The sequence below is a fragment of the Aquila chrysaetos genome, chromosome 17 (genome assembly GCF_900496995.4).
Source record: "Aquila chrysaetos chrysaetos chromosome 17, bAquChr1.4, whole genome shotgun sequence".
Taxonomy (NCBI): domain Eukaryota; kingdom Metazoa; phylum Chordata; class Aves; order Accipitriformes; family Accipitridae; genus Aquila; species Aquila chrysaetos.
The window spans coordinates 29,143,429-29,161,950 of NC_044020.1; the positions used below are offsets into that span (position 1 = coordinate 29,143,429).

At 41.2% G+C, this 18,522-nt stretch overlaps 1 protein-coding gene across 7 annotated transcripts in view; it reads left to right on the forward strand.

Annotated features, from left to right (window-relative positions):
* The first annotated feature begins 4,918 nt into the window (after positions 1-4,918).
* PACSIN2 (protein kinase C and casein kinase substrate in neurons 2) overlaps positions 4,919-18,522 on the forward strand; it is a 64,135-nt gene continuing 50,531 nt past the window's right edge. For 4 of the 7 annotated variants that reach the window (XR_003927090.2, XM_030040239.2, XM_030040241.2 and 1 more), the window contains exon 1: positions 4,919-5,079. The gene's annotated coding sequence lies outside the window, so the exon portion shown is untranslated. Of the gene's footprint in view, positions 5,080-7,668; positions 7,749-18,522 lie in introns of those variants that run through there. The other 3 variants (XM_030040243.2, XM_030040244.2, XM_030040240.2) reach the window with 2 other exon arrangements.

Sequence of the window (18,522 nt, forward strand, 5' to 3'; positions counted from 1 at the left end):
GAAGGAATTAATAAGATTCCCACAGAATAGCTTCTTTATATGGCTTTAGGAACTTAATTAGAATAAAAGAAACAGTATTATCCCTAAAACTACTTTGTTGCTGTTGGCTTTACAATAGAACTTCTGCCTAAAATGTCCCCGTCTCCTGATTCACTTCCTGCTATAAACTTAGCAAAACAATAGACATTTCACAGAAGATACATAGTCCTGCATTTCAGCAGCAGAACATGTCAGGCAGAGCTCATTTATCTGTAGTAAAGGAAGGGCTTTACTTCATCATAAACCAGTGCTGTTTCTGAAGTAGTTACTGGTCAGTTTACTTAGGTGGAAAAAACAGAAGGCAACTTATGTTTTGTGCCCACTTTATTAAAATAGCTCACTCAAGCCTTCAGGTCAGTGGGAAGGACTCCGTGCCATCTGGTGCATAGGTATCAAAATATAACACTGGTGTCCATAGCTAGTTATGCTAACCCGTATGGTTCCTTAACAAAAACAAACAAAAACTTTATTTCTGTATTCTCTGCAGAAAATAAATGTGTATAGCTGGGAAAAGCTGACTTTAGCCACAATTTTGTTAAAAATTTGATTATTAAGAGGAAATAGGAACATAAACGAGTATCTTGGAAAACTGATTGTTTTTACTGAATAGTAGGAAGTTGTTTGTGCTAGACCATATTTTTTTCCTACTTCTTTAAAGTTGCCATCAAAGCTTAGGCAAGCTTAAAGAAACTCTCCATTCTTGAAGCAGTCCATAGCCAGAACTTTCCCAACTATTATCATGACATAGAGATATCTTTACCATTGACAGAGTCTTCTATGCCTTAATTATTCTCAAATTTTGTACCTATTAAAAGCATATCATTCACATCTGAGATAATCATAGACAATTGTTGTGAAATAGAAAAGTTTGGACAGTATGAAACAGTAATTAAAAACATTAATGTGAAAACCAAGGAGATAATAAAGAATATTTCAGACAAGGACATGTGTTACATGTGAAAATTTCTTTCCCAGTGAAAGCTGAGCAGTGAAACAGTGAAATTGATTGATTTGAGTGGAATTAAATTTAATATTCTGAAATTCTGTGTCATTGGTTGGCATATATAATCACTAATGACATTACATTTGCAATCAAAATATGGTTCGGGATTTAAAGTGTAAATAAATAAATATATATAACACCTGGGCTTTCTTAGCTAGAGAAACGTTCTGAAGAGAATGCTGAAATGTTATTGCAGGAGTCAAGAAACACCAATAAAATTTGCACTCAGTGAAGCCAAGAGAATTTCTTTACAGAGAAAGTATTAGTGCTTAAAAGGACACATGGAATTTCTGAGGACAGCAGAAGACACAAGAAGCATATTTAAAAATAGATTGTGTTAAAAGTAAAAATAACCGTGGGATACTTATCTAAAATGAGGGAGGATTTTTCTGTTTTTTTTCCCCCCGAAACTTCCTGTCCTGTTCCTAACAGTCTAAATCAAATGCTCAGCAGCAGGGCTGCATAGACTGTTAGCCTTTCTTCTAAGAAAAAAGATTGAGATAATATTTCCCAGGATGTCACATTCTGAATATAACTGAAAACATTCAGAGAACAACTGAATTTTAATATTTAGGAAAAAAAAATCAAAATACTAAAATCAAAATGTTTAATATGTTAAAGTATGATTCACTATATCAGTAAATTATTTATGGCATCATAATAGTGTCATCATGCTGGGAGGCTGCATGACTGATGAGAGATATAATTAGACGAGTAATCTCTTTTAATTCACTACAAGAAAAACTTAGTGTTTGAATATGCATAAAGATAATTTACATTTTATAAATTGAAAAAAAATAGTGCTTTATTAACTAAGGATGTATATTTCCCCAAGCAGTTTTTCAAGTGCATATATGTATTTATTCAGTGCACGTGGCCTCAAGCCTTTATATATTTATACGTACATTAAACTGTGTTACTCTAAGTAATGAAGTCAAATTACTGCACCAGCATGTAACCCCAATGCAGACAAATTCTGCTTTCACGCATAGAGGTAATTCACAGGAAGATCAATAGTGTTGATCCAAAAAGTAGACTAAGATGACTCTAATATTGTTGCTTCTGACTTGTTTCAAATGGTACACTTGGAAAAGGGGCAAAAACTTTACAAGTAAAAATGTATTTTTAAAATTCTGATAGCTGTTATTGTCTTACTGGCTTCCAAAGGTGTCTAAACATTTTTCATCTAAATGTAAAAAGCACAGGAAAGATCTTGCAACCAGAAGAGAATATTCAGCAGCTTGAAAATACTGTTCCCTAAAGTGGTGCCGCAAGAAACCTCCAAATAGTAAATTAAAATGTTCATAAGACGGTTGTCTTTTGGTGATCTTTCTGTTTTCCAATTAATAGTCCTGCCTTTACCTTTTTATCTTTAAAATTATAATTTCATAGCATTTATAAAGATGTTAATAGATTTATAAAGATCTTTAAGTGAAAATTTGGAAAACACAATTGTTACTTCTCAAGTTGTATTAAAATCTGAATCCAGTTGTTAGGACAAAAATGTTGTATAAATTACTAATTTCTGATCACCCTCCATTCCCTTGGAAGGCAGAACCAGTTCAAGTTCCATATGAAGGGGACTCCCAAAACAATGCCGCTGCCTTTGCACTATGACACAAGGGCTAAATTTACCGTACCTATATGTGTATATGTATTTTTAAAAATATATAGTATAGTAAATATATATGTAAATATGTATGTAAATATAGTAATATATGCTGTGTATATATAGACATTATAATGTAATATATATAATAATGTATATTTTATATATATAGATATATATAAAATGTATAAGCAGTACAGAGGCCTAGCAAAGTCCATGCATGGGAGTAGCTGATTTGAAGAATAAGACACTATTTTCCTCGTTGTTAAAAGGGTATCTGACAGTTTTTGCAACCAGACTCGGGGCCTGAATATACATCTCTTGCTCCATTTGCAGTCATTGCCCTCATACTGGCCTTATATACGTGGGCCCTGGTTTTCACAGGCGGTAGCATATATGTGATTGGCACTGGTTTTGTGCACAGTGAAGTGATTTTGGGGGCACAAGGCAGTATTCAGTCAACTCTGTGTGGAATAGTTGGCGTTTTTTGGTGTCAGTCCACCACTGGCTGCAGGTTGAACTTCTGTCCTCTACCAAAATGGAATTCTCTTTCATCACAGTATGAACTTAGTTCTACCAGGGAGTGCTATGATTTACACTGAATTCCTGTTCTGTTTCTTCAATCTTTAAACAAGTTTGAGCATTATTTGACCATACAAAGAGATGAATGACTGTTTTGATGTTGAGGTTGAAGAAAGTCTAAGTGTTCTGGCAGGGAGGATTTCCAGCTTTGACAATGCTCTAGGCAAAACGGAAGCTTGATTCGTGTCCATACAAAAAGAGCTGTATTTACGATTATATGTATCACTTGTAATCTCCTGTAAAGAGAACTGGTTTATGCAAAGCTTGATCTCCTATTTAATGAGACAGGCTGTGTGGAAAACTAAAGTGCATCTGTGGTCAGAAGCGAGAGAAGAAACAGTAAATTTCAAGATTTCTCCTCTCAAACCTGAACTTTTAACTTTCAACATAGGAGAGAGAAGAAAAGATTAGGGAAGGGAGAAACCATGTTAACTCTTGGAAAGCTTACCAACCTGACCAAATTTTGCAGTAACGTTAATTGCAATTAATTAAAATCCATTTTTCCAGGACATTTCTTCAGAAGGTAAAATTTACCCCCCCGTGCTATGGCCTCGCAGTCCTACCGAGCTAATCTAAATTCCCGGTGAACTTAAAACTCCTTAAGTTAATGAGTCACGCGTTTAGTGAAAGAGTACAGGAAGACTTGGCGTCTATGCTGATTATATGCAGACTTGCATAAGAAGCACGGCCAAGAGGAAAAGTACTCTTAGGACTGTTTTGCGGCCCTACCCAATGATCCAGAGCTCTCGCTGTCCTCAAACGCAGCTGTCCTCTGGGACAACGCCGGAGGCAGATCAGCGATGAGAAGGGCAGATGGGAGGGAAACGCTGAGGCCGGCGGAGAAGGCAAAGGCTGAAGGGACAAAATAAGGTCGCCGCGACGGCCGCTGCTTGGAACCTGAAGTAACCCTCTGTCTAAAACAAATAAGTCCCAAAGATAGGCGAGGGCTGGAGCGACAGTCCTGCCCGTGATACCGTTCCCGTACCGCCTGCCTCCGCCCGCAGAGGTTTAACCCGCTCAGCCACCTCTTTTCAAAGGCGGCTCCGTCCTTCAGCCGCCTCTGCCTCCCGCGCAGCCGACGGACCAGCCCGCCGCGTCCTGCGCTGCCTCCCCCCGCACGACGCGCTTGCGGCTGGCGGGCGGCAGCCCGGGGAGAAGCGTTAACAAACGCAGCACCACCGTCGCCGCACCGCGGCGTTAACGGGCACCGCGCTCCACGGCGGGGATCGGAAGGGACGCGGCAGGGACGCGGCAGCCTTCGACGCTCGTCGGGCGCTAAAAAGGCCCCGGCACTTCGCGGGATCTACCGGCTCGGGCAAATGCCGCTTCGGGAAACAAAACCCTCCGCTCACGCACGGTCGTCGTCGTCCCCCCCCCCCCCGGTGGAAGCGGGACACGGACGCAACGTTTTTATTCACGTCGCGCCCTGCCGCGCTCCCCTCATGAGGTGCCGCCGGGCCGAGGGGCGCTAACGGCCTCCCACAGCCGCCGGGGGCCTCGCGCCGCCCGCCCGCCAACTACCTTTGCCCCCGCCGCCCCTTCCAGCCATCGACTAAGGAAGCGGCGTTAATTGGCAGTCGCGGAAAGCCAATTGGGCGGCGGCGGGGCGGGAGCCGGCCCTTCGCTCTCGCCCAATGGAGAGGCGGCTGGGCGTCCGCCCAATCGGAGGGGCGGGCGGAGGCGGGCGGGCGCGGGGGGCGGCAGTCGGTGCGGCGGCGCGGCGGGGAGCGGAGCGGGGCGTCTCTCGCGTTCCTCCGCGTTCTCTCGCCGTCTTGTCAGCCCCCGTCCCTCCCTCCCTCCTTCGCCGCCGGTGGGCACGGGAGACGGGCGGTTCCCGGCCCTTCAGGTGAGGGCGGCGCCGTCGTCTTGGGCTCTACCCTCAGGGGGAGGCTTGAGGCGGAGGCCGGGGCTTCGATCCCCGTCGGAGCCTTTGGGAGGGAGGAGGGGGCGCGGGATGGCGGGCAGCGGGGTCCCGCCGGCGGCGGCGGCGGGGCGGGGGGTTCAGCCGTCGCGCCCGTGCCCCGCGGCGGGGTCAGGCCGCGCGGGGCGGGGCGGATGCCGCGCCGCGAAGGCCCCGTTGGGTACCGGCGGGGGCTCGGCGCCCCTGCGGTGAGGCGGGCGGGAGCGGCAGTGGCGAGGCGCGACGGCGGCGCGGAGGGGAGGGAGCGGGGGGCCGGGGCCGGGGTCGGGGGGTGCAGGCCGGCGAGCCCCGCGGCGGTGCGGGGCTTCGTCTCCGGCGGGCGCGGGGAAGGTGAAGCTCTCCTTGCTGGGCGCCCGGCGGGGAAGGGCAGGGCTGGGGCTTGCGAGGGATGACGACACTGGCTGTGGGGAGGCTCGGTTCCTGTAGGAGGGAAGGGCTGGCTGCTCGGGGAAGTTTAGCGACCCACTCGGTGGTGGTGACGGCTGTGGGTTTGGGAGGGGAGGAGGAGGGAGACCTGAGGTCGAGCCGTTGGGTTTTTCCTCCCGGCTTTGCAGTCCCGGCGTCCGGGATGATGGCATGTAACCATGCCGATTCGGTGGGAGGAGGTGTTTCTCCCACGGGGGAGAGTGAGGTTTTAAGTGGCTCGCAGCCTCCCGAGTACCCGTAGTAACCCAGCTAAGTCAGGGTTCTTGGGCTTGCCATTGCCGCCTTCTCTCTTGACTTTCCCTTTTTTGGCTCGTGGAAGGAATTTTCTCGTCTCCCAGAGCGAAACGTCGGTGTGAGAGACAGAAGTCTCCTTATGTGCATCGATGCTACCTGGTTAGAGAAAGAGCGGGTATCTACAGTGTCTGCCTGGCTCGCTGTATCCATCTTTCCCAGCTGCTTGGCTCGCTCTGGTTGTAGTGACTCAGAAGCCGATAGACTCAATCTTCTGAAGCTTCACCCTTTTGCCCTAGCGGTAAAGGAAGCCAGAAAGGTGCAAGTGACAATAGGCTGCCCTTTGTAAACTGAAAGTTTGAAAACTAAATGTAATCTTTCAGTGTTCAGTTCAGGTAGCCATTCTTTATTAAAACTGTAGATTAGTTAAGATAATTTAAAACAAGTACACCACTGCTCACATTTCCCGTACCTATTTCAGTAAGTTTGACCATTTGTACGTGACCCAGACTGGGGTAAAAAATGAGCCTTCGGGTGGGCTAGACACTTTTCCTTTCTTCTGTTGCACTCCACTATCTCATAACAGACTGCTTCAAAGGTTACCATGAGGCTGTTTTTTCTTGCTGCAGGGGGGATTTTTCCCCTTCTGCTAACTTGGATTTAATTCCAGAGTTTGTTCAACCCTTCTATAAAGACAAAACCTCTCCGCTACTTTGAAGAGGTAAAAACGTTAACAGTGCGTTATTATAATAGTAGTAGTGAAGACGGCATTATGTAAGCAACTGAGTTTTCATTCTGGTTTTAGTGCAACAAAAAGCTTATTCTCTTACATCTGTGATGAGACCAATAAAAAAATGTTGCTTCATTGCTTTGTTGGGCAGGGGAGGGGGTGGAAGAAGACTTGTATTTCTGCCTAAACATGAGAGGCAACTAAAACAGTTTGCCAACTATATTTCAGACGGGCAAAACTTCTTAACTGTGTTTTTAACTACTAAGGTTATTAGCACTGAGGGCTAATGTGCCTGCTCTTTTATACCTGTACCTGCCTGAAATTACATTTTGTCAAACTTGCAATTTGCCTTCAAAGATAGTAGGGTTATATTCTGCTAATTATGACTGAATGAGCTTAAACAGTAGCATGTATTAGCACACGGGACATGTCTAATTAGCACAATGCAGCATCACTTCAGAGGTCTCTGATCATATTATGCCACAGCTTAGGTATGGTAAGCGGGAGAGGACTGCAGGTCCTACCTCATCCTCTCTAGTGTTAGCCTTGGCATGGCTATTCAGTGTTCAAGTGCTCCAAACTCCCCTCGGTGCATAGTTTACAGTTCTAGAGTCAGTTTCTTTGGCTCAGGGTCTATGTGTTGTGCAGTGCCATACTAGAGTAAACATTAAAAACTGCCCTGGGGTTTAAACTGCATACCACACATCAAGCAACAATATCAGTATTAAAAGGAAGATGCATAGCACAATTGTACTTAATGATGAAATAGTTTTATTGATGGTTGATAGGCAAAACTGTTTTGGAATTTTTTTTTTTACTGAGTGTTTTTTCTCTCATTTTGAAGGGGGTGTGCTGCAAGATGCAGTAGTTAATATTGAGCTGACAAATTAGATGGCATTTGTGATTGCTGGGCTTGATGTTAGCTGTACGCGTCTAAGTGGATGGTCTGTTAGCTGTATGCGTCTTTGTGGATGGTCTTAAGTGTTCTTTAACTTTTTTTTTTAACTGTCATAGTTTTATGAGAGCGTTTCTAAATTCCACAAGTCATCGCTGTAACAAAAACTTCATTTTACTTTGTAGTGTATATTTAACTGTATTCTTCTGATTTTTCTTTTTTATTCCTTTAGTATTTGAAATACCATTATAGTAACGTGGCTTTCTGACTGTGCAGTGATATTCCGGGCACCATTTTGATCTATGAATGTTTGTAAGTAATACTTTCAGAAAATACCTAGATGATATATTTTTCCAATGGGTAGATGTCTGCTTTCTTTTGTTGTATCGGGTTCTGAAAATCAGTTTTGTGAAACTGTTATTTTTACCAGGTGACATGTTTGGATGACTTAGTCTTAGGCATGAGAAGTTTTGTTCTCATGGTCTGTTTATGCGGCATAATAGTACCTTTTCCTTCTCTAGAGCTAAGCGAGCTACTTGCTTAAAGATGTCCTTATGTCAATTCTGTACTTCCCTGATTGTGGTTAAAATGAGCCTGAAGGTTACTGTGACTCGAATTGGCAGCCTGTAAATGCAGGACGAGACTTCTGTGCTTGTCACAGGAATGGCAAAGGATAAAATGCTTAGCAGTGCTGCTAGTCAATAATTGCCTGTGCTTCTATGAATCTATGGGAATAATACAAACTAGCTAAAAGGTAGCTTTCTGCTTCCAAGATGGTGCATGGTTTTCTCAATGTGGGAGTAGCAGGTTCTGGAAAAAGTTGCATCTTCTCATACAATGAGCCAGGAGAATGGTGGATGCAGATTGAAGGGGTTTTTAATAGATCTGTTTAAACATGCATGTAAACTAATACATTGGAGTAGTGTTTTGTTGCTTCTTGGGATCTCTGCTTTTTAAAATAAATTCTAAGATTTAGTGACTTACTCGTTGCCTGAGACCTGGAATGAAGTCTCTAATGCTTGAATTGAAGACTAGTCTATGAGGTGAACAACTTTTTTGTAACATAGGATTAAATTCAAATTCTGTCTTAATCCATAAACCTTCAAGAAGTGGTGGTGTTCCTTTCAACTAAACCTAGTTACTGATTTTTGGCTTGACTTAATGCAATGATGAATTGTTCTCAGAACGTGAAAAAGAAGAAAGCAGGAAATAACAGTGGTGCAACGGTACTAAGATAAACTGAGCTAAGTATTCTGAGTCTGTGGTTGAATAGAATGGTGTACTTAATATGAACATTACCTGGCTAGTCGGCTCACTGGGGTTGGGAAGAATAACCTGAAGTTGATAGTAAAAAGGCTGTTGTATCCCAGGGCTGATTTCCAGTATACAGTCATAGTCAAATTTGTCACAAGCCTTGAATGTCATTCCTCTATGTGCTATCCTGCAAGGTACCTTGCTTGAGGGAAGGGAACAGTCAAAATTTCTCTAATGGTGTTGGTCTAGAATCTGCCTTGATGTGTGCTCCTTGGAGTGTGAGTGATTCTGCTTGAGCCACTGTGAACTGGTGTGCATTGGTAGAGTCCTGTGAATCTTGGTGGACAGGATGTGTCAATATTTGAGAAGGTACCCAGCCCTACATGGTAAATAGGGATAGAGCTAGCATGGATGTTGTAACACTGCACAGTAATGAGCTCTGAAGCAAAAAGAAAATGTCTCTAAGACTTTAAGTGATGTGGTTTGGTTCAACTTTTTAGAATATGCAAGTATTTAAAAAATCTTCTGATTTATACAACATATTGTAAATATTTTGACAGTGTTGGAAACCTGTATCTTGCACTGGGTTTTTTTGGGCCAATGCATGTTACTAATCATTTTTGCTTGTGTAGGACTCTGCTTTAAGTTAAGAATTAATTCCAAGGCATCTACAGACCAAAAATTTTAAACAAGCTTCTTTGCCTTTTATCATATACTCTAGACCAGTGAATAACAAACCAGACTACAATATAACAGCAACAATGGTGATGATGAGAACAGTCTGTTAAATAATATTATTAAATATTTGTTTCAAACAGTTTTACTGAAACCAAAAAGGCTGGATTTTATGTAATCTTTTGACATAAATTTAGAGATGCAACATAGTAGATGCCCTGAGAATGGGTACCATGCAGGTTTTAAGTGACACAGTGAACTTGGAGGAGTTCACAGTTATGTGTTTTAAGTATCTTCTCATGCCTGTTGTGCCTTACGTGTCACAGAATCATGACGTACTTGCAAACTCTTAGCTTTTGATTATAAAGTGATGGGTTGTTTACTAGTATTAACACTGGATGACTGTGGTGTTCCTGTAATCTTCGTTGTGAAGTGTCTTTTTACGGAAGGGTGATATTCTTTCTGCCTTATTGTGTCTTTGTACATGAGTAGCACAAATAGGACTCATAAATCTGATTTTTATGTATGATAATAAGTTAATCTCCCCCACGTACCAGGCTGATGCATTGCCAGCTGGTGACTGTAACAACAAAAAGTGTGTATTGACTGAGTTCTGAAAGGACTAGCAGAGTTCTCGTACCTGGCATCTCAAACTCTGCTTTCTGAGCATAGCCAAGGGTTCTGGGTTCCAATACCAACTTGCACAGAACTTCTTACTTAGCATAGTAATGGTAGGTGAATATTGAGAGCAAACAAAATTCTTATTTCAACAGCAGATGCACAGCCATACTTCGCTATTCTTTTGAGCTTATCTGTTCTGTTTTTCTTTAATTGCTGACTTAATGTGTCAAATGAAGGGCGCAGGGTGAATATGCTTAATGTGTCCTTCTTCAAAGGGGTAATGTGAAGTACAGATTTCAATAAATGATCTGCCATGAGTCATAGGACAAACAGGACATCTTTTTAGTTTGACTTATGCCTCTGATCCTCTCCCTCAATAGAGGCTTTCTTGGCGAATTGACAGATACCTGGATCACTGCTGAGTGGAACAACACTGCTTTCTTGTCAGGAGAAATGATAGATCTATAACAAATAGGTCTAGGTATGTTAAAGCAACTCTTTGTATTTAATGGAACCACATGTATACAACATCAACTTGTAGGCATGCTTACTTCCACAGTCCTTGAATAACATTTTTAAAAGCATTTTTTTCCAAAGGCTTCAGGCTCTCTCTGTCCCTTAATTGTTACAGAAAAAGCTTCAAAACTTTTTTTTTTGTCATTTACCTGAAATAATCTAACAATCTAAGTAATTAATATCTGGTCAGCATACAATTATGCTTAACTTGAAGGAGCTATTGAATAGCTTGGTTAAGCTCTAGGATGAACTTAACCAAAGGGAATTATTCCTAAGTTCTTGCTGGGTTGAGGTGATGGTTCCGTTCCAAAATGTGAGCCCTCTGGTTTACATGTGAGAACTGAAACTGGATAACTATTTCCTTTAAACAACTTTTCTTTAATTTTTGTTTGTTAGGAGAGAACTTCCTATAAAGAACGCTGTCAGTCTTATGTCATTCAAATACAGTGAGAAATAAATTGACTGGTTAGCTTTTCCTCTTTTGGGCAGTTAAATTTCCTTGAAACTCTTATGCCCACAGCTGGGACTATTGCCATCTCATTGATTATTTGTATTGGTCCACTATTATGGTAGGCCACTAGTGTTTCCATTGGTTTACACCAAGGTGAGTGTATTTTACTGCCGTTCTGCTTTCTACTAGCAGGTTTTTTGGCCCAGGGAACTTTTAGGACTGCAAGTCATTCTTGCTTTGAGTTGAGGTTTTTGTCGTCTTTGACAGCTGGTTCAACTGAAAGTAGGAACAACCAGCACATATGGATAAAGTATGATCAATCAATAACCTGTGATTCATAGTGTCACTTCCTAAAGCAAACTTTCATGCTGTCTTAAGCGAACAGAGTCCTAAATGGAAAGGTAAGTGAAACAAGTTGTATACTATTACTGTATTGTTGATGGCCTGTGGTGGGTTGAACCTGGCTGGACACCAGGTGTCCCCCAAAGCCACTCTCTCACTCTCTTTTCCTCAACTGGACAGAGGAGAGAAAATACCACAAAAGGCTCATGGGTCAAGATAAGGACAGGGAGAGATCACTTGCCAATTGCCATCATGGGCAAAACAGACTCGACTTGGGGAAATTAGTTTAATTTATTGCCAATCAATTCAGAGTAGGATAATAAGAACTGAAACCAAATCTTAAAACACTTTCCCTCCATGCCTAGTTTCTTCCTGGGCTCAATTTCACTGCCGATTTTGTGTACCTCCTCTTCCCGGTGGCACAGGGGGATGGGGAATGGGGGTTGGGGTCAGTTCATCGCACCTTGTCTCTGCCGCTCCTTCCTCCTCAGGGGGAGGACTCCTCACTCGTCTCCTGCTCCAGCATGGGGTCCCTCCCACGGGAGACAGTTCTCCATGAACTTCTCCAACGTGGGTCCTTCCCACAGACTGCTGTTCTTCACGACCTGCTCCAGCGTGGGTCCCTTCCATGGGCTGCAGTCCTCCAAGAGCACACTGCTCCAGCGTGGGTCCCCCGCAGGGTCACAAGTCCTGCCAGAAAACCTGCTCCAGCATGGGCTCCTCTCTCCATGGGGCCACAGGTCCTGCCAGGAGCCTGCTCCAGCGCGGGCTTCCCACGGGGTCACAGCCTCCTTCGGGCATCCCCCTGCTCCGGCGTGGGGTCCTCCCCGGGCTGCAGGTGGAGATCTGCTCCACCGTGGACCTCCCTGGGCTGCAGGGGGACAGCCTGCCTCACCATGGTCTTCATCACCACGGGCTGCAGGGGAATCTCTGCTCCAGCACCGGCAGCACCTCCTCCCCCTCCTTCACTGGCCTGGGGGTCTGCAGGGTTGTTTCTCTCGTGTATTCTCACTCCTCTCTCCCAACTGCTGTTGTGCAGCAGGGGTTTTTTTCCCCCTTAAATCTGTTCTCCCAGAGGCACTACCATGGTCGCTGATGGGCTCGGCCTTGGCCGGCGGCGGGTCCGTCTTGGAGCCAGCTGGTGTTGGCTCTGTCGGACATGGGGGAAGCTTCTAGCAGCTTCTCACAGAAGCCACCCCTGCAGCCCCCCTCTACCAAAACCTTGCCACGCAAGCCCAATACATGGCCTAACAATGAATTTGATGGCAGTTGTGTTATACTGGAAGTTATGCCTTTTGGTTTAATACATGCGATGATTTGATGCGGATTTTTTTTTTTAAGATGTTTTAATGAGATGTACCCCGCTCGTGTAGTGTGCAGGATAAGTAAACTTATTTGCAAATTTAGAATTAACTTCCTGTTCTTCTGTTTGTTCCTTATCTTCTTTTCTTGCAATTTTGGATATATCCTCAGGAGCATGTTTTGGAGATAGCTTAAATGGATAGGCACTTTTAAATCTGTGGATCGTGCATTGACGTTCTATAGACATCTAAAGAGATGATCTTTTGCATAAACAGATTTTAATTGCTGCTGCTCTTAAAATGTTAAAGTAGTTTGATTATCCAGTTGCTAATAGTACACAGTACAAATGCAAAAGAATGGTTAATAGATTTTAATCCAGGAAGGAACCATTTGTTTTTAAACCATCTGGTTTTATCTGAAAAAGACAAGCCATAGGACTTCTGTGAATGAATCCCTGTTGGAATTTGATATAGCCACAAAGAAAGCCTCCCACTTAGAAATAATGGAGAGTCCACCACAACCCTGTTAGTTGCCCAGTTGACTAATTAGTCCTGCTGTCTGAAATGGGGTACTCTCTCTGATGTATAATCAGATAATACATCCTTCTAGCTGCCTACCTCACAGCATTTTGTTTATATCCTACAATTCATTGAGCACATTCAATTGAGTATTCCTCTCCATTTCAGAATTCTCCCAACTTTATGCCTAAAATATTAGGCCATCTTTATGAGATAGGAAAATTAAACTTTGTCTTGGTACAGCCCAATGTGACTTCCAAATTAGTGTCTTTAGCTTGTGCTCATTTCAGCAAACAATCCAAACAGGTTGATCAGCACTGGATTCTCTGTTATTTACTGTTTCCTCAGGCTTTTTCTTAAATTGACTGTGCAGTAGATCAGTCATGATTCCTGATCTTTTTTGAGGTCACTGATAATAATGGTAAATAGCTTAACGGTAGTTCAGTGGACACATCCTGCTTCATAATATTTCTTGACTCTGTATTTTGAGAGCTTAAAATAAATGTAATATCAGACTGAGCTTGTATCATTCTGTATCTTAATCTGAATACCTTGTGATAGCAAGTTGAATGCTGTGTTGAAACTTATTGTCCTCAGTATAATCATTATCACTCAGGATGGTGACCTCATACAAAGAGGATGCTGTTAAGAAGTTGGTTGTATTGATTTTTCTTTTTACTTATGTAACAATAATTATCAACTTGTTATGCTCAAGTGGAATCTTATTTGTTCCATTTTGATTGACTTGTCTTTGCTAAACTAACCATGTCCCCTTTAAAATGCTTGTGTGATATCAGTTTTTCCCTAGTCTTCTGGAACTTCCCCATTATTCAGAATTTCTTAAAAGTTCATGACTTACAGCCTCCCAAATGATATTTTAAAATTCTTGAACAAAAGCTAATTTGAACATACCTGTTTGGACTCCTAAGCTCTGTTGTTTTCTAATTTGAGGGCTAATAATCATATCACTCAGATGTGATTATTTGTCAGCATTCATAGATCCTCTGTCTCTGATACTACATTAAAATGTTAATACCTTATGGATGATAGCATTGTTGCTAAGGTTGTTATATAATAAAAGAGCTTTAAGTCTATTTGAGGGCTACCACTACAAGTATTTCAGTGTTCTTTCTGCTGTCTTTCATCATTGCTAGCTTTTGTTACATTTGTTACCATGAATTTCTCCTCTTTTTCACTTAATGTATAGCTATTTCTGTAGTTACTTTGTTTTCTTCTTCTACTGTGGCTTTGGAGACAGCTATTAAAAAATCCTGTCTGATTCCCTGTGATTCTTGTGTGATAAAGTAATATTATTTTATCAGATTGCCAAATCTGAGTCTTCTCAGTTGAAGCTGGAAATGGTCTGAGTCAGCTCAGGACTGGTATGCAGGTAGTCACTTCTTTTAGTTCTGTCATCCACTCTCTTTTGAGGTATGGTATACATGGAGTTCCTTCATGTTGGATGCAATGTGCTCCTTGAGTTAGGGCATTGTGACCTATAACGCATGTTAAATTCCATGCGAATTTTAGAATTGAGAAAGTGAAACATGGAATAGATGTCAGTGGGACCACAGGGGCCCATGGTAATGCGGCATTCTCCTTCACCCAGCAGCTCACTGCAGAAGGAGCTGGCTGTGCTGTGTTGTTTAGCGTGTTTTAGTGGTCTCTGGTAGATACCTGTTAGTGCCCGTGTCATGGATGAGCTATTGGAAGACATTCCAGAATGTCTGTGGAGTGTTAGTGCTCTTTAAAGTTGTTAATAATTCAAATGAGTAATGAATATTATTGCAGTGTCACCACTCCCTTCTTGACCACTTAATCCTCTCTACCTACATTATAACAACTTACAAACTGTTCAGTCGTGTGACTTGTACAGTGAAGCTTCAGTGATATTAAATGGCCTTGATTTATGTTCCCAAATGCAAAAATCTAATTTCTTGTATGCCTACTACTTGCACATAAAAAATGATAATACCTTTTTGCCTGTCGTTCAGGGTCTCAGACTTTCTGAAGAGTATCTTTTGTGTTGTATGTGTACTTGCTTATTCCTTTTGTTAGCATAACATCTTGTAACTCATTAAACTAGCTCAGAAGCTTGTTGCCACTTCTTCTCACAGTGATAAGGCAAGTAACTTCAAAACCAGTGACAGTCTGTGTTGCTACTAAAACAGCAAATCAGATTCTTTCCCTGGTGCCCAGCTATTTGTTCTTGCTATGTGCTCTGTGTTGGCTCTATGTATGTGGCTGTGCTGTGACCAGAGTTGGTTCCCTACTCCAGCAAGAAACCTTTTTTTTTTTTTTTTTTTTTTTTTCCCCCAGAGTAATTTTCAGCTGGGTAAAGCTTAGCACCTGGCTTCCCAAATAGAATTGGCATAGGTATGAGTCAGGAGGAGTGACTGGGGATGTGGGAGAAGACCAGATCAATCTTTGTCAGTGGAAAAAATTAATACTGTAATAAAGTAATCAGGCTAGGTATTGAGATGAGCAGTACAGTGAATAATTTCTATAAAGTTGAGCTATAAAGTGAATGTTGGATGTAAACAAGACTTTGTATAAGTGCTTTTATAATCCCATGTATGCCAAAGGTAGTCAGGATGTAATAAAGTAAGGAGAATGAAACAGCGTTGCTCATCCTACCAGCTGAATCTGTGCTACATGAGCTGCTGAAATACAGCTGAGAGGTTTTAACACTTACTGCCTAGAGACTGTATCTTTAAACTATTTATAGTTGAGGCAATTGAAGATGCGCTTCAACTTAGTTTCTTGATTTTTACCAATTTTGAATGCGTAGTTGAACAGGTAATACATATCAAATGATCTCGAATTCATAAATTTAAAGGTAAACTTGCTGTTCTTTTCTTGAATTTTTGCTTAAAATATTTTAATGTGGAAGGACCAGAAGACAGAATTGAAATAGTTTTTGAAGTTGAACAAGTTCCAAGTAGGAAGGAGCTAAAAATCTTTGGCTTTTGACTTCTAGAATACTCACTTGTAAGTAACTTAGATGTTTCTAATGTGTAACGCTGATATATATTCTTATGTAATGAAATACTATATTTATTTTAAAAAAGTGAATGCTAAATAACTTTTTGAAACTCCTAGCAGAAGATTTAAATTAATCTATTAACACTTTATTGTTAAACCAGGTATTGAAGAGCTAGCTTTGAATTCCAACTCAATATTTAATTTCCAAAATTGAGTCAATCTTGTGGGATCAAGGAGTTTTTTAGAATGTTAGTTGGTTTTGTTTTTTTTTAACAGGGAAATATCTAGGTATACACAAAGACCATGCCAGCTCTCATTTCCTAGACTGGAAAAACTGCTTCCCTACCTTATTGTAACCTCTTTGTGGTTTTGGTTTGTTCTCTTTTCTTTTCTCTCACAAAAATAATTGAATAGAATTAGTTGGATCCTCCTGTTACTTTTGTTTTATGATACTGCCCAGTCTGCTTTCTTGGCTGTTCTCAGCAAAGTGCTGTTCCACCTGATGGTTTTTTTTTTTTGAAGCAGGTGCAGATTGGCTAGCAGAGAACATCTTTCCAAGCAAGCAGGCTGAAAGTATTGCAGGACACTTTGTGCTTTTCTTTAATTGTTCTCTGCACTGGGAAAGGTGAAAGTTCATTCACTAGATAGCATTAATGTCTTGTCTGTTCATTGAGGTAGGACCAAATCTGTTATTTATGTTTTAAACACAAAATCGAGGAGATTAAAGGACAATCCATATAGTTTTAAAGGCTCTGTAGGTGAACCTTAAAATTTATTTGAAATAAGATTTGATCTTAAAATTGGTTTGAATTTGGATAAGAAATCCTTTGTCCAAAGTAGCATATAAGCAGCTGCCTCTGCTTTGGCTTGTAGTATCCCTGTATCAGAGAACAATATGTGGGTCTGGTCTGTATCTAATTACTGTATTTTTAGCACTTGGTGTAGATCAGGGTATTGCATAGTTTCTGGTAGAATGTAAATCCTGTGAGTTATATGGGTATCACAAGTAAAATCTGTGCTGTGCAATTTTAATCATTGTCAAGTCAGTAACAAGCAGTTCAGTAACTGATACATATGAATAGATAAAACAAATATACATGCATTCTGGATTTATTTAGGTTATGCAAGACAACTTACAGCTTCTTTGCTTTAGACTTTGATCAGTCTAATAAAATATGAAGTAGTCTCACTTTCTCCAAAGATGCAGTTAGCTGGGGTATTTTACTAGCCCTGTAGAGAAACTAAAACTGCAATTGGAGATCTTTGATATTTCTGCCCTTTTTCCCTCCTCCCCTTTCTTGCAAAAGAGGCTAGATAGGAAGCACCTTTGCTTCTACATATTATTAGGTATTGCAGAAACACTTTCCTTTGTGTAATTAAGGACAAACTGTGCTAAAATTAGCACATAATGCCTACCAATGTATTGCAGAACAAAATGACTAGTGTTACAGTATAATTTTAGCAGTTTTTATGCTGTTTCCAAGAGATCTTACTGCACAGCAAGGAAATATGGAAAGAGTTGAACAGGTTTTGATGTTTTCAAGTATATCTAAAGATACTTTCATTGTGTGCATCTTATGTATTTTTTGCATTTGCAGTGTTTGTTTCACTTTTTCATACATATGGACAAAATGCTATATTTTTTGAATGAATAATGCTGTCCCATTATCATAGTTTTTTGACATTATTTGTTGAGTTGTGAATTATGTTAGTAGTTCAACTGTTTCTATGTTTTTCTAAAGTTTCTATGAGATTTTTAATTTTCAGGGATGTGTAAAGTATCTAATTTGGCTAGCATACTCACTGGAATGCAATTTATTAGGTAGGAAAAATACTGTGAAAAGCTGTTGTACAAATTGGCTCTTTAAAGCTGAAGATTTTATAAACATGCTTAAAAAATGTGTTTTGAATTTGTTAAGGAAAAATATATCACATGAAACTTTCAATTTTTATTGCAGTGAATGGTTAGAGGACAAAGTTATGTAATCTCATTTCAGAAAAAAAGCTTTTATAAAAATCTTCTGAAACACTATAATGCAATAGCAATTGACCTGGGCAGTGTTTAGCCCTGCAAATGGGGAGAAATATGCAATGTAAAACTTACAGCTATTGTTAAATTGCTTTGGCACTGTTGTGATGGCTCTCCCAGTTCTGGGGTTTTTTTTGTGGCATGGTTTGGTTGTTGGTTGGTTGTTTTGGTTTTTTTTTTGTATTGGACAATTGATATGGGGCTTCTGATGGTTTGGGGGATGTGTGTGTGAATGAGGTTGTCATTGACTTCTGCCCCCATTTTAAGTAGTATTAAGACTGTATCCATTAATTACGAATAGCCTAAAATTTCTGAACAGGGAGCACTACCCCATACTAGTTGAGGGTTAGTTGCTGCCTGTCCTATTAATTTATGTAATAAATAAGAGGATAC